Raw genomic sequence first — 16,093 nt, 5'->3', positions numbered from 1 at the left:
CTTGATAAAATACTAAAAGGAAGTACAAAAAGAACAACAAAGCTGTAATGAGCCTTCACAATACCGCCTTGGACATTTAGGGTGCGTATGATAAAATTTCTACTTCTCTATTTCTATGTTTCTCTGTTCTACGGAATAAATGTGAAATAGAAACCGTTTGGTAATGTAATTTGATTCTTTTATTTCTGGAACAGATTTCTATTCTAGAAATAGATTTAAAAAAAAAAATCAGAAGCTAAATATTTTAACTTCTGGCCAGAAATTAATTTTTGTTCTAGAAATTTTGTCATGCGCACTCTTAGGGTCTGTTTGTTTGAAGGAAAACTATTTTCAAGAAATTATTTTCTGACTTTCCATTGTTTGGATTATGGAATACTAATCGATCTATAGAACATATTTTTCATAGGTTGAAAACAATAAGTTTAGATCTGAGGGAAACAACTTTCCCTTCTAGCAAGAAGGAAATTCTTTCTCTAAACTAGCAAATAAAGGAAAACTAACTGTTTTTCTTAAAAATGATTTTCATGTAAAATATTTTTTCTTTATCATGAAGATTTCAGTTAAATAAACACACCCTCCAATAAAGACAAACCGAAGAAGATCCAAGGGGTAGTTCTTTTATTAATGCATGCTACAGTGAGTCTGCTGGAAGCCAAAGAAAATGTTGAATAATTTTATCAGGAAAATAACGGGACGAGGAAGTGCAATTGCAATGTTGCTAGAGTGAAGACGTGAGACAGAAAAAAATGCTGAGGCAAGTTGAAAGATTGACCGGATTTCTCATATCAAGGGCGTTATGGTCACATAACAATTAAATGGGTGTTTTTGGTCAGAGAAGGGGTGGAAATAGCCCCTCTCCTCAAGAGATCATCACGCCATTAGACAAGCTATTAGCATATGATGTTTCTCAAATGGGTAGGACACTCGGGGTTACATTAAGCACCCTGTCATTTTTCCTCCAAAGACCGAGTCCGTAGACTCTTCGATGAATGAGCACAGGTCTTGGAACAGAAGACGAAAATTTGTATTATCGATCTAGGATAAAATTGTAGTCGCAGTGTTCGTCGATTACATAAGGAGAGGAGAATGATTAAACTTCAGAAGGATTAAAATTACCCAGCAATAGTAGAACAGATTGTATATTTAACTTTGGGAGAGAAAAATTGGTATTAATATCGCTACTGTTAAATAGCATCATAGAACTATTACGTAAGATGACTTGTTCCACCGTTTCACTTTAGTTCGTTAAAACTGTAGTGATTTGCTTTGGAAGTGTTTGGTCTTATCTTTTAAATGCAATTAGCGCCTTGATTGTTTAATTCTCGTTTTTAATTACGTATGTGAATGTTTAAGATGCAGTGTTAAATTTTAGTGCTTGTTTTTCGGTGGGTAGATCAGAAGGTTGATTAGATACTAGGGGATTATTGCTTATAGCCTTCTGCGTTGTGCATACAAGCAGGGGCTATTAATTATTAATTGTACTAAAGACTAAGTGTATAAGAGTAAGAGCAACACAAGAGCAAAATCCAAATGGAAATAGTAATCGAGAAGTTAGGTGATCTAACAGGTTAAATGTTCATGAAAAGGACTGGATGGACAGTTCTATTTTTGGATAGTAGCTCAATAGTAGCTGTGACATCCATATTTTCTAGTTCTGATTTCGATTAAATAAATTAGGCATTTCATCGATGTGACTATAGTGTTGTTCTCTGAGTTGGCCACTCACGAGATAACTATATTAGCTGGGTAAGTTATTATGGACTTTAAGGCAAATAGACTTGAAAATTCAACTAGGAATCGACTTCTCGACCGCGCTCATCTTTAGAGATCATTGTGGCACAGTATAAAATCGATTTGAAATTAGAGATAGGTTAGTTCGACTGAGATGAATGACCGATTGTGGGTGACTCCACTAAATTGGAAAATTCTCATCGACCAGCACTAATTTGATTTTCTTATTGTTTTGGTGCCTTGTGTCCGTATTTGAATTCTCAAGATTTTCACAACAACTGAGAGTCGCCGATGGGTCGAGTGGGTTCATTGTGGCTCAAAGAAAATCGACCACGGGTCATTTGTCCTAAAAAATTCTGAAAACTAACTGGTAGTCTAGGTCACACTCAAAACGCGTATGAGTGAAATTAACTGCCAATCTAAGTCCGATTTTAGAAATTGGAATTTCTGTCAAGTCACAATGAATTTTGGGAGTATCAACTCAGTCTCAGAAGATTTTTTTTTACAACCAAGACTTTTTAGGAAAAAGTCAGTTTAGGGCCATTTTCGTTCAGTTTTAGCCGGGGATTGTGAAATTGAGAAGCATAAGAGATTATTGGATGAGAAAAATAATCAATTTGATAAGTGAGACATCAATTGATTTTATGAGAGTCATTTGAGAGAAATTCAAGAAAGAAATTGGATACAGAAATGCAAGTGGGAGTCGAGTACTCTAATCTAAAATTCCTTTTTTTGGGGAATCTATAAGCTTATTCAAAAGAAATTGAAATAAGAATTTTCTATTTGAGGAAATTCTATTCTTTTGAATTTATTCCCATTTCTTTTTTTCCCATTTGACCAAACATCTAATTTTTTCCACAAGTTCTCTTTCCTTCTTTTTCTCTTTCTCTCTGTCTCCGTCTCTGTCTTCATCTCTCTCTCTCTCTCTTTCTCTCTCTTCACATGCGGAATTCCCCTCCACCGAATGCTTGGTTGTCTTCCTCTTCACTTTTTCTTTCTTTGACTTTTCAAACCCCTCTCTCTCTCTCTTTCTTCACGTGCGGAATTCCCCTTCACCGAATGCTTGGCTGTCTTCCTCTTTACTTTTTCTTTCTTTGACTTTTCAAACCTCTCTCTTCTCTTTCTTCTTCCCTCACTCTCTCGTGACCGACTCTCTCTCTCCCTCCTCTTGCTTGTGCGAACCAGAAGATAGCAGAAATAGAAGCAACGTCTAGTGTCACCGGAAGGAGCCGTGACTAGCTGCTTGGACGCTGCCGCACCGCCGCTCGCGCGACGCCGTGCGCTCCGCCGCCCCCGCGACGCCGTTCGCTCCGCCGCCTCACTCTCGCACTTGTCATCCCTGCCGTGCAACCCCAGCCCCTGTTTTGCCTCGGTTCAATCTTGTTCGGCTAGCATAGACCGCTGCCCGATCTCCTCCGGCCACTGTCCGGCCTCACCGGAGTCCCCTCGCCCTCCATCGGCCCTGTCTAGCTCGAATAAGCCCCGGATCCGCCCTAACCAGCAGCGAACATATGGTTGCAGAAATGGGTATGACAGTAAGGTTTTGGCCCGTTTTGGCCGTCTTCCTGAACCTGGATGCTCGGCCCACTTTGAGAAAAGTCAATCCTCACGTCGACCTCATCGTTTTGTGTGAGTTTTACTCACTAATGCCTTCTTAGTTTGTTAATTATACTTAACTACTGATTAGATTTAATTAAGTGCAATTAGGTGATTAGATTAGAGTAGATTAGCAATTATTAGTTAATTGCATTGCATATTAGTTGTTTGGTTAGTGTACTTAGATAGAGAATTGCCTATAGTATTTATTGGATGCTTATTGGGATTTTTCCCGATCCTTATTGGGTGTTAATTAGGCAATTCGGGCCTAAATGGAATTTTTAGGAATTAAATATTAATTTTCGAAATTAATTAATTAAATTATTTATTTTTCGGAAATTCAACTGGGATGGCCAGTGACCGGAATTTTATGCTGATGATCGTAGCGCAGTTCGTTTATTTAATTGAGTTTTATATTGTGCTAAATTGGAATTATTGTATTTATTTATTTATTTTTCGAAATTAATTATTTAATTATTTATTTTCCGGAAATTCAACCGGGATGTAATGACCGGAATTTTGTGCTGATCATCGTGGTGCATTCTATTTATTTAATTGAGATTCAAATTGTGCCGAATTGATTTAATTATGAAATTTTATAATACATTCCTATTGGGTTGGTTTTGATTATTTATTTGAGGAATTTAATTACGAAGTGCAATATCGTTGGTCGTGGTTGAGTGGTCGAGTGGGACCGTAAAGCCATTGAATATTGAAAGTGGTCGAGTGGGATCGTAAAGTCATTGAATATTGAAAGTGGTCGAGTGGGACTATAAAGCCATTGAATCTTGAAAGTGGTCGAGTGGGACCGTAAAGCCATTGAATCTTGAAAGTAGTTGAGTGGGACCATAAAACCATTGAATATCGAAAGTGTCGAGTGAGGCCGTAAAGCTACTAAATCTAAGAAAGTTACTTGGTGGGGCCATGATTACCACCTATAAATAAGTTGTATCCTAAGAACTATCATTCATATTTGGGAATTGAGTTGGAATAGTTGAAATCACCGGAGTGGTCTTGTTGATACGTAATCGACTAGGTCGATTGATCATTGCTTGTGGATTAATTAATTGAATGGAAATGACTGTGAGTGGTCTTTTTGGCGTGTAATCGACTAGGTCGATCTGATCGATGCTTCGATCAGTGATGTAATTGCTTGGATGCCTATTTGATATGTGCTAATATGCAGGTGGAATCTGAGGCCAATGTAAGTCCTCTGACTCATGTTGTGCATAGGCTGCCTTAAGGTGTATTAGTTTACTAATCGGGTCTTAGGGGTAGAACTTACTAAAACATAGTCTCATCTCGATTGTGGGATAATATTTCAAGCCCCTAGATTTCCCAAAGACGAGCCAGCATTTGAAGCTGAGGATGAGCGAGAAGAAGGAGATGAAGAGTTTGAAGAAATTGAGCTTAGTGGCGAAAGATTTGAGGAGGATCGGGATGATGATCTCGAGCATGGTCCCGGTTGTGAGACACAGTCTCATCCCGGTTGTGGGATAATATTTCAGGCCCCTACGTTCTCTTTGGATTGTTTTTCTAAGTATTGTATTCATGATGTTTTAATAATTGTACTAAAGATTAAGTGTACAAGAGTAAGAGCAACACCTAAGTCTTAGTAATGTGATCTATTATGTGATTGGATAAATGTTTGCTAATTATGACTTTCTGAGCAAATTAGTAATGCAATCCAGCCCAACTTAATGCTATTAGTTTGAAGAGCAAACCTAGGTATAGGGATACAATCAAATCACTATATACGATTCCGAGTTTTGAAACATCACATTGACTAGATCTTTATTTAGCAAAAGATTGTTAAGTTTTCTAAAACAACCTATTCAACCCCCATTGTAAGCCCCCCAACAAATAGTACAAATCTTAGAACCTTTAATTCAAGTAGTAACTTCAAGATATGGAATATTTTGTTAGTATAATCTATTCTTACCAATGAAAGAACATATATTTCTTTCACTCAATCTTCTATTATAAAATGATATCGAATACTGCATCTTTTTTTTTTTTTTTTTGTCAATTCCGTAAGTAAATGAACCTAAATGGTAATGAAGTAGGAAAACCTCCTTAAAAGTATAAAAGTAATAGCCAATTCTTTTTTAGATAATTTTGATGCGGTGACTTTCATAGATGACAACTCTATACCAAAGGAGGAGCCTCGAAATTCTGTATAAATCGGCCTCTTGCCAACACAATAAAACGTTGTCTTTGTTTCTTCTCATCCTAAAACAAATCAAGTATGCTGCAATTTGCGAATGGTGATTGAGGTAAGATTCCTTAAGCTTAATCTCATTTGACATTATTTATGCAATGATATAGTATGGATCGCTCATTCTTCTTGTTGAATCAGAGAAGATCGGACCGAGCCATAATTAGAGCAAACGGAGCGTTAGATCTTCTCATGCGATTTTAATCTAACTCTTGGTTCAAGACTCAGCAACCTCATTCCGGCTCCCACTTTCATACTTGCCATCCTTTTTAGGTCCTCCTTCCTCCCTTGTTAAGGATTATTTGTGATTGAGGTTTTGTTCATCAGTTGAGACTATAGTCAAGATAGACTAGTAGATTAGCAACAGAACTCTTCACGATTGACATTTTCTCTGTCATCATTTTGCTTACCTTGAGATCTCGAGTCCTGTTGTTAATTAATCAAAGTAGATTATTGAGTCAAACATCTCTAACTCTCTCTCTCTCTCTCTCTCTCTCTAAAGTTGCTTCTATTACTCGAGTGCAGGAACTATCATAAAGATCGGTAGTCCCATACTCAACACACTCAACCATGTCCACTTCCAAGGTACACCCCACGGTTATCTTCTTATTCCTCTCCCTCTTGCCCAACCTCATCCCCGCCAAAAACCCCAACAGCCAACTCCAAGTCACTCACTCCAGGTGCCGAGGCACTCCTACTCGGACCTCTGTGTCTCCACTCTTGCCTCCTTCACGGGCCTTGCCTCCATGTCCTTCCTGGAGATCATATCCGGCATGCTTCACCAGTCCGCCTCCGAAGTGAGAGCCGCCTCAACGCATTGCACATTCATGAAGAACCATTTCCTTGAGAAGCTCAGCATGCTCGAAAGGCAAGCCTTGGACATCTGCCTTGAGCTATTTCGTGACATCCTCGATGACTTTGACAATGCCGTCTCCTACCTTGAGAGCTCGAAAGTCACTATACGCCACTATTATGACCTTCAGTCCCTCCTTAGCGGAATGATGACCAACGTTTACACTTGCAACGACGAGTTCGATCCCCACACAGATAATCTGAATCTCGGGGATAGCATGAAGGATAGGCTCTCGAACATCTCGCACCACGTAAGCAATTCACTATTTCTCCTGACAAAGATGCGCGGCGTCAATAATCCTTCTGGACATGGTATTAGAGAGAGGTTCCCAGCGTGGATGTCTTTAGAAGATAGCCTATTGGTGCAAACACCGACGAATGCGACAAAGTTCGATCTTGTGGTGGCGAAGGATGGATCTGGTAACTTCACCTCCATCAACGATTCTGTGGCAGCTGCTCCAGACAATAGCAACACCAGGTATTTTTATAATTTTTGCACATTTAACTAGTTTTATTAGTATTGTTTTTTCAAATTTCGATCTTAATGTGACCATTAGAGCTAATAGCTATTTTTAGTGGTGCTGTGTTCTTGAGGATTAGTTGACTAGTAAATACATTGCATTAACTTGAAATCGAAAGTAGAAGATAAGGTTTCATTTGAATGCCTGAAGATGTACAGCTGCATATGGCTTATAGCTATTTTTATTATTATTTATTTTCCACATTCACATCCTCTGCTAATGTGCATCGGATGTGTCTTGGGCTATCGCCAGTTATTCTATGTTCTTGGTTTTTCTTAGTTTCTTTCTTCGAAGATTACAGATGGGAGCTGATGATTTTGTTCTTCAATTGATGGCCCTTCGTTTGTTTCTCTTGCAGCCTTGTACTCACTAACTCATCAATTTATTGTCGATTTGTTTGTCTTGCGGCCTTTTACTCACTAACTAATTGATTTATTGTTTCAAATCATTAATTCAACCCACACTCGGAAATATTTATTTATTTTTTCGCTAAACTTCTTTTCAAGATGTAAATTTCCTTAATTTTTACCCTGACTTATTCGTATTGATCAAGCTTACCGTTTATTTTCTTTTATTAAATAACACATACTCTTAAGTACTTTATCTTAGGTTAAAAAGAACTACATATAAACGTCATTGATGAGAGTTGTCTTTCGACAATCGTTATCAAATACTTAGGTCAAATTATAGTCAGCTTATATAGAGAACGATGTCCTAGTTCATTTAGATGTCAATACTTATTCTTTCATTGCATGAATAGCGTTCCATTTTTTAATAAATGTGATTTAACTATAAAGCAAGGGACTTTTACAACATCAACAATCGATTACTTGTATTTGTCTATTTTGTCAAATTGCAAATACTATAAAACGGATTATTTTCCCACTTCTGATACAGCCAAGGGGTTTTCCGATTGCCGCTACTAATATAACTAATGACTTTGTTCATTGGAAATGAGAAGAGTGGAATGGAAATGAAACTTATTCTTCTTCACTACTTCGTTTTCATTAATGTAGGGAGAGGTGTACATAAATAAGAAGGAATGAATATGACTAAATAAAAAAGAAAATTCCACAAATGGAGGACTATTTGTGACAAGACAACAACTAAATCAAGATATATGAAATAGTAGTTCTCTCATTACGTTTTTCGCTTCCCTTTCACTAGCAACTTTGAAAACGAGATCTTTGATGTTATGGTAATATTGTTATTATGTTTTAAATTATAAAAACCTCCCCTTCCGTGTTCACCAATTTTCCTTTTTTGTACAGGTTTGTCATCTACATCAAAGAGGGGGACTATTTGGAGTATGTCACGGTGAGCAAAACAAAGACCAACCTCATGTTTGTAGGCGACGGGATCGAGAAGACATTGATCAAGGGCAACCGGAACTACGACGATGGGTGGACTGCTTACTGGTCAGCCACCGTTGGTGAGTTCTTGAAACTCAATTCCTAATCAAAGAAAATAAATTGCTCTACTTGCCAATCGGCCACCATTTGTTCTTTCGCAAGTGAATTTTTGAATTTGCTCGTTATTTGTATGTCTCTTGCGCTCACCATGTTTCTTGTTATTCATTGTACCATTAAGAAAGTTATCAACACCACTTACATTCTTATCATATAGTAATAAGACCTAGGGGTGTTCTTTTTATTAATATACCATTTTTTGATACTAAGGTGTTTCTTGTACTTTGGTACATATACTTGTATATACACTGATTTTCATTTTTCCAAAACTGAAACAAAAACCACTCTAAAACAAGATTATCTTGCTTAAATATTGAAAAGGGTAATTGGCTGAAAGATCAATCTTAGAATTCTGTTATGCCAGTTGCTCTCGATTATGTTAACCTAAAGGATACGTAATTAAATCAATAATAATTAATTAATGTTATTTCCTCTATCTGCAGCTATTGAGGGTGATGGATTTCTCGCTAAGGGGATTACCTTTGAGAATTTTGCGGGGCCCAAGAAGCGTCAGGCAGCGGCTTTTCGGAGCAGGTCGGACAAGGCAGCGTTCTTCCAGTGTAACTTCTCGAGCTACCAAGACACGATGTATGTGCACAGTCATCGCCAGTTCTATCGCGATTGCGATATATATGGCACTATCGATTTCATATTTGGAGATGCGGCGGTGGTTTTCCAGAATTGCAACTTATATGCGCGCAAACCAAACGAGGGACAGGCGAATGTGTTCACTGCCCAGAGCAGAGAAGATCCGCTAGGGCAAACCGGGATGTTGTTCCTTGGCTGCAACTTTGCAGCCGCACCAGACCTTGCACCTGTACAGTCATCATTTAAGACATTTCTTGGCCGTCCGTGGAAGGAATTCTCGAGGACGGTGATCATGGAATCGTACATTGGCGACCTGGTTGACCCAGCTGGGTGGTCGGAGTTCCACGGCTCGGCTGGGTTGAGCACTCTCTTCTATGGGGAGCACCAGAATAGAGGCCCGGGTTCAAACACGAGTGACCGAGTGAAATGGCCCGGGTACAAAGTTATTACGAGCTCAACAGTGGCAAAACAGTTCACAGTCGAGTCTTTCATTCAAGGTAACCAGTGGCTCAATGACACCGGTTTTCCTTATTTTTCGGGTCTGGATTAGAGAGTATTTAAATGTTTAGATTTTTCAGAGTGCCTTGGTAACGTAAAGTTCTACTTTGGTTGTGCATGCGGCTCTACTTTCTGCATTTTTAATTATTGAGTTGGACAGAGAGACTAGCAGCTCTAGTTTCTCCTTTCTGTTGGATTTGAACTAATGACTCGAGCCTGTTGACAAGTGAAGTTTTGCCGGCAACTTAAAGGTGCATTTTTTCGAAAAAAAATACATGAACAAATAAAAACATAAGGATAAATGCAATAGAAGTTCTAAAATTTGTCACGAAAATATAATTGAGTCTTAAAATTTACAAAAAGTGCAATCAAATCATAAAACTTGTTAAATTGTTTCAATCGAGTCCTAAAATTATTTGGTGGAAGGGTTACACATTGTCCCCATCGCTCAATAATTGCTCTTGATTGACTAAGCTATGTTTGAGAGGCTGTCGTTTCTTGTCCAGCGATAGTATTAGTTGGAGTTCGCTTAAATCCTTGTCCATTCATAATGTGAGCGATGATGTGCTTTCAAAGATTTTGATGGGTAGCCCTGTTCTCGAATACTTGAATTTGATAATGCCAGGGAATAAAGGAATTCAATCGAAAAGTTTTGAGAGAGTTGATTATGGGTTCTCCTGTCGTGGAATCCCCTTTGGAGATTTGGACTCACTCGTTTGCTTTCATTGCGTGTGAGAGTGCATTTGTTTAAAGAGATAATAAGAATTATTGAAGCGCCATCCTAGTAGAAGCCGAATTAGATTTTGACAGTCCGGTCAAATTAGATTGCTCTCTGCTTAAGGAAATGCTTTGCCAGCTGCAGAATGCCACTCAAATTCTTTTTGGTGCCTGGTGCCTTCGGGTGAGCATAATCTTTTTGCTTCCTAATGGACATTATTTTTTCCAAGTAGTTTTTCACTTGGGGTAGGGGACATTATTCTGCCAAAGCTTATGGATGCTCAGGTTTTATTTTAATGGAATTTTATATGAGAAAAGGTACTGGCTTGTGATGTACTTAAGAGGAGTTCCATCAATATTCCGGCATTCCAGTTATACTTTGCTAAAATAACAATGAACCTTTTCAAACTTTGATTTAATGATCTGTCCTTACCTTTTGACGAGAGTAGGTTATGTGGCCTCTGAAGGTAGAAGACACGCCAGTTCTGCTGCTGAATTGCAAGTCTTTGACACTGCACATGTCGGTTCCCAATTCAGCTTTCCTGCTATAACAAATATGCTAGCAACTACACCAAATTTGGAGAAGCTGGTCATAATTTTTAAGCCATCTGATTGGGTCTCCTCGCGGGTATACTCCTTAAACGCCAATTCACAGGTTTAGATAATTCAAAGGATTAACTGGAATGTACCACCCAAAATCTCTCCTTCCCTTTTTCTTCTCGAGTCCATGAAGTTCCACTACTATCGCAGCCTATATTTCAAATGCCCCCTCTAATGCTCCGGAAGTTTCACCGACAGATTCACTCATTCTTTCATTTTTCAAAATGAGAAATTTGCTCTTGCATTGATGAACTGAGTGCACAAATTTGGTTTCTCTTGTATATGATGATCTCTAATCTGATTACTGTAGGCGAGATGTATAATTTCACAAGTGATAGGTGTGGAAACTAGATCATGCTTTATGTGGAACATTCACTTTGTCTTTTATCTGTGAGCAGTGTATATCTTACTTAGAAATGTTGATCATGAGAGCCATTGGCATATAAATATAAGAAGTTCAAGCATTAGGCTCAACATCTCAAAAAAGTTGAAATTTTTTGGATTTCCTGGTTGTTTAAGATTCAAATATGAGGAAGTGCTCACGTTGGTAAAGTTTTTGCTTGAACATGCATCTGTGCTGGAAAATGTGGTCATTCAATCGTCTCTTTCAACTGTTGAATTGAACCTCCAGCTCTCGCCTATGCGAGTTTCTCTCTACCGCATGGTAGTGTTTTTGTCTTTTACAAGCACCAAACCCTAATCCGATTTCCTGTTTCATTACTCAGCTTCCAAAAATGAAAAAACTTCAAAAAAAATAAAAAATTCACGGTATGTTATGCGTTCTCTGGAGGGCATATGGTCTCCATCGGATGAAATCTTCACCGAAAGCTTTTCTTCAACGATCTGGAGGCACCGGGATTTTCACCAGTCATGAAGGGTGCTCGAAAGTTTTTCCTCTAGATGAAGAGATGCGCGATTTTCCAGGTATAGTATCTTAGTAGTAAATCGGTATCACCTGGTATTGGGTTGTTCTTTTCTTCAACTTGCTTTCGTTTTTTTGGCTGATGAGTTGTCGGGGTGGAAAAGTTGAATCTGGGTAGATCTGGAGATGCGGATAGTCTAGATCTGAGACGCTATTGGAAAAAGAATCCGAAGTTAGCAAAATGGAAAGTAAAGAGGAAAATGAGATGAGAGTGGCTGCATTGTGTAGAAGTCTGGGGCATTTTTGGTCTGAAGAAGATGTAGTCCAAGTGTCTGAAGAAATACCTCAACAGAAAAGAGAGGAATGTAGTCGAACTCTATTTGGAAAATTGTATTCCAAACCAAACGTGAACTTCCCAGCCTTCGTCACTACAATGAAAAAAGCATGGAAATCAGAAGAGGTCATATGTTCCCAGAAGGAACCGGGGCTATTTAGCTTTGTATTCCCAACGGAGGCGGAAAAGCAGAGAATCAAGAGGAATTCACCTTGGTCTTACTCCACGAATCTGATTGTTCTGAAACAGTGTCTCCCTGAAGTTCCTGAACATTGCTATGATTTCACTAAGGAAGAATTCTCGGTGCGTATAGGAGGAGTTCCCCCTGGGTGGAGAATAGAAAAAGTATTTAACGAATTGGGGAAAAGGGTAGGAAAAGTACAAGAAATTCAAATCGACTCAACAACTAATGCTCAAAATAGAGGAGGAAGAGTGTTGACACCTAGTTTTTTTATCTTTCAAATAGTATAAAAAATCAATCAATCAAAAAATCAATAAGAATCAAAATCAAAATCAAAAAATTTTAGCTATTAATTTCCTAAAAAAAAAACAAAAAACAAAGAGTTGTGAGGTCCGGGTCGGGCCGGATCCGGCCTTGGCCCGACCCGGCCCCTTTTCCTTTTATTTTTTCCGCGTGGGCCTAAGCCCAACCCTCCCATTTACTTTTTCTTTTCTTTTCTTCCCTTCGCATAGCCCAACCCTCTCTTTCCCTCCGGCCCGGCCCACCTCCTTGTCTTCTCCCTCGCCCGCCTCGCACGGGGAACCAGCGAAGAGAAAATAGCTGTCCGCTTGGGTGGCCGGTGAAGCCGAGCGGGCTGAGAGGCAGAGGAGACAGCATCATCTCGCCGGCAGGTCAGCGGGTTGGGGGGAGCCGATTCAGATGCACGCGGAGCTGATTCGCGCGCACGCGAAGAGAAGCATGGGGGATCTGCACCAGAAAAAGGAGAGAAAGAGGAGAAAAACAGAGGCAGATAGAGAGAGAGGAGGGGGAACCGAGCACAAAAAGAAATGGAAAAAGAAACAGAAAGAAAACAGAGAAAAGAAACAGAGAAAAAAACCAGAGAAAGAAAAACGAGAGGGAAACACGGGGGAGGAGGAGTCGTGGTGGCAGCCCTCGCCGCGCCACCGCTACCCCTTGCGACGCCGCAGCCCGGTTGCGCCGCCGCCGCGCCCTCCGAGCGTCGACCCATAGTACCAACGCCGCAGCTCCCGACACCAAGCGAGCGGAAGAGAACCGGAGGGAGAGGCACAAACAGAGAGAGAGAGGAGAGCGAGCTCGGGCGGAAGAAGACTTGCCGTCGCCGTTCGTGCCGTTCTTGCCGTCACCACCGCACTGCCGCGCCGGAACGCCGACCCCGAGCCACTACGCCCGCGATCCCGTCCGTGCCGTTGTCGCGCCCAGAGCCGCGACACCGCTGCAACTTTAGCCTCAACCCGACACCGTCCAAACCGAGCCGACGCCCCGCCCGACGCCATCCGAACCGGCACCGCCGACCCCTCGCGCCGTTGCCTTCGCCTGCACCGCGCCGACCGTGACTCGCCGCGCTCTACCCGCAACCGCGAGGATCGCCGCGTCTCCGCCCCTACTCCGCCGCGCCTTCACCGCAGAATCCGCGAGTCCCGCAAAGAGCTCGCCATCGCCCACCGCATCTCCGCTGTCACGCCGCCGCGCCGCCACCGCCGTCAAGTCCGTTGCTGCCGTCATCGCGCCGCCAAGGAGCCGTAGGGCTTGGCCACGAACCGGGTCGCACGGATCGGGCGCGGGTCGCGAAACAGTAGGTTTTTTCTTTTTTTAAACGATTTTGGGCTTGGTTTGTTTTTGCTTGCGGGCTTAAGGATTTAAGAGATTGTGGGTTTAGGGAGTTGTGGGCTTCATTTTTAAAATAAAAGAGATTGGACTAGATTAGGCCCGCCTGGTTGGGCCCAATCCGAACCGAAGAAAGGCCCGACCAAGGCTAGTCAGCCGGTTGGCCGCCCCCCCATCCCCCCCATCCCCCCCATCCCCCATTTGGACCGAACACAGGTCCGGTCGGAGACCGGACCCGATCCGCGTTGACCGGGTCGGGCCGAACCGAACCCAACCCAGGTTCACCTTTTAAAATAAAATTTAATTTAAAATTTTAAAAATATTTTCTTTAAAAATTTAAAAAATTTAAAAAAGTAAAAAAGAAATTTTTTTAAAAAAATCTAAAACAATTTCGAAAATCCAAAAATATATTTAAAAATTATAAATTAGTTATTTTTCTTTAAAAAAATTAATTAAAAAAATTTAAAATTTAAAACAATTTCGAAAATCCAAAAATATTTAAAAATTAGAAATTAGTTATTATTATTATTATTATTTATTTTATTATTATTATTATTTTTTTTTTAAGTTTAAAAAAAAATTAAAAAATTAAAAATTTCGAAAATCCAAAAATGATGGGGTTTGGTTAGGACTTGCCATGTATTGCCATTTTAGCGTAATTAGACCTTTATGTGCTTGTATTTCGATTATGTTGCATGTTTTATTTGCATATCTAATTATGTTTGATTGCACGTGTTTAATTTTATGGCAATTAGGATCTTGATAGTTATGATTATTACTTTAATGATTGCGCACCCGCATGATCACCTCGTATGTTAGTGGATAAGTATAAAATTAATCTAAACTGTCTGTCAAAAATCATTTTGTTAAAATGAACAAGATTAGGTACCGAAAGGGCACTAATTGATTAATTAGTGTAATCAAGTCCCCGAACCTAGATTCTCTGGTTGCGTAGGAAGTGAGGTATACTCCCATACCTCACTTGGTTTCTAGCCGACCCCAATAGGCTAGTGGCGACTCCTTTTGTGCAAAATTTTTAAAGAATATCCCAATGTCACGCGGGGTATGGGCTTGGGAGAGCCCGCGCCTGATCATGGGCCTTAGGACCGTCCTTTAGGCAATACCCCTAAACCTGCTCCCTCCCCCCGAGGGTAGGTCGCGACAAAGAGTTAGAGTTGAGATTGATTTGACCTCACCTTTGAAATCGGGAGCTGTTATGGACATTGGCAATAGGTGGCTTTGGGTGGAGTTCAAGTATGAGCGACTTCCACATTTCTGTTTCTCGTGTGGCCGGATTGGCCACTATGCAACTGACTATATTGAGATCCCTTATGCAAACTCACCTTGGGCAATGAACAAAAAAGGGTTATATGGACCCTGGTTGAAGGCAGAAACAAGCGATCATAGTCCCTATTGGAATGCATTTTATGGGAATATGGGGGAAGAAATAGTAGTGGAAGAAACTATACCTGCTCAATCAAATCCACTGAGAGGTATGAACTTAAACGAGCAAGAGCTAGCCTTAAATTTGCAAATAGTCGCATGCAGCAAGAAGAGAACAGTTGGCAGTCCAGACAAAGTGGAAAACCCAGTAGAAGTACCTATCACAGCAGAAGTCCGAGATCGTGGAAAATAGGTACTACACTCTGAAATTCAGAAACCTTTGTTATCAAAAGTGGGGAACAGTAGCAAGAAAGCTATGAAAGTACAAAAGGCAAAAAAACAGAAATGCCTACCAGCATCACCCCCATTGCTTACAGATGAAATAGAACTCATGGAGACCCTAGGTAACCGGTCCAAGAAGGACAAGAATGGGCTTTGGTGGCTAGCCCTAATAAGCCACCACAGAAGCCATGAAAATAGTTAGTTGGAATTGTCAGGGGCTAGGCAACCCCTTGACAATCCGAGAACTAAGAGCTTTAATAGCTCTTGAACGGCCTAAGTTACTCTTTCTAATGGAGACAAAAAATAAAGAAGTCATGGGAAAAGATTCGCAAAAAACTTCAGTTTCAGAAATCACACTTGGTTAATCCAACAGGAATAGCAGGAGGATTGGCAATCATGTGGCAAGAGGAGATTGATTTACAGGTGAATATCAGTTCTAAACAACTCATAGACGTGCAATGTATTGATCCTGAAAGTAAACAGATTATGCAGATCACCTTTGTCCATGCATCCACTGATTTTGGCGAGCGTCTGGAATTATGGCATGTGATGGGAAATATTAAGCCGTTGTTGTCTCTTCCCTGGGTCTGCATAGGAGATTTTAATGAGATTTTGTATGTATGGGAGAAAGTGGG

The 16,093-nt window shown here is 40.3% G+C and overlaps 1 long non-coding RNA gene and 1 pseudogene across 2 annotated transcripts; one reads left to right on the top strand and one right to left on the bottom strand.

Annotated features, from left to right (window-relative positions):
- The first annotated feature begins 5,140 nt into the window (after window positions 1-5,140).
- LOC104446841 lies at window positions 5,141-9,665 on the top strand (annotated as a pseudogene).
- Window positions 9,666-11,559: 1,894 nt separating this feature from the next.
- Window positions 11,560-15,577, bottom strand: LOC108959768. Of its 2 annotated transcripts, none has more exons than XR_005550918.1 (6): window positions 15,530-15,577; window positions 15,263-15,439; window positions 14,990-15,170; window positions 12,198-12,311; window positions 11,997-12,080; window positions 11,560-11,863 (listed from the first exon to the last, which is right to left on the bottom strand). It is a non-coding gene; the product is annotated as an uncharacterized LOC108959768 (long non-coding RNA). The 2 variants fall into 2 exon arrangements; XR_001987250.2 differs by having other exon boundaries at window positions 14,990-15,136.
- Window positions 15,578-16,093: the final 516 nt, after the last annotated feature.

The sequence above is a fragment of the Eucalyptus grandis genome, chromosome 5 (genome assembly GCF_016545825.1).
Source record: "Eucalyptus grandis isolate ANBG69807.140 chromosome 5, ASM1654582v1, whole genome shotgun sequence".
Classification (NCBI taxonomy): Eukaryota; Viridiplantae; Streptophyta; class Magnoliopsida; order Myrtales; family Myrtaceae; genus Eucalyptus; species Eucalyptus grandis.
Note: the sequence above shows the minus strand (reverse complement) of the source record. Positions and strands in the feature narration are given on the sequence as shown.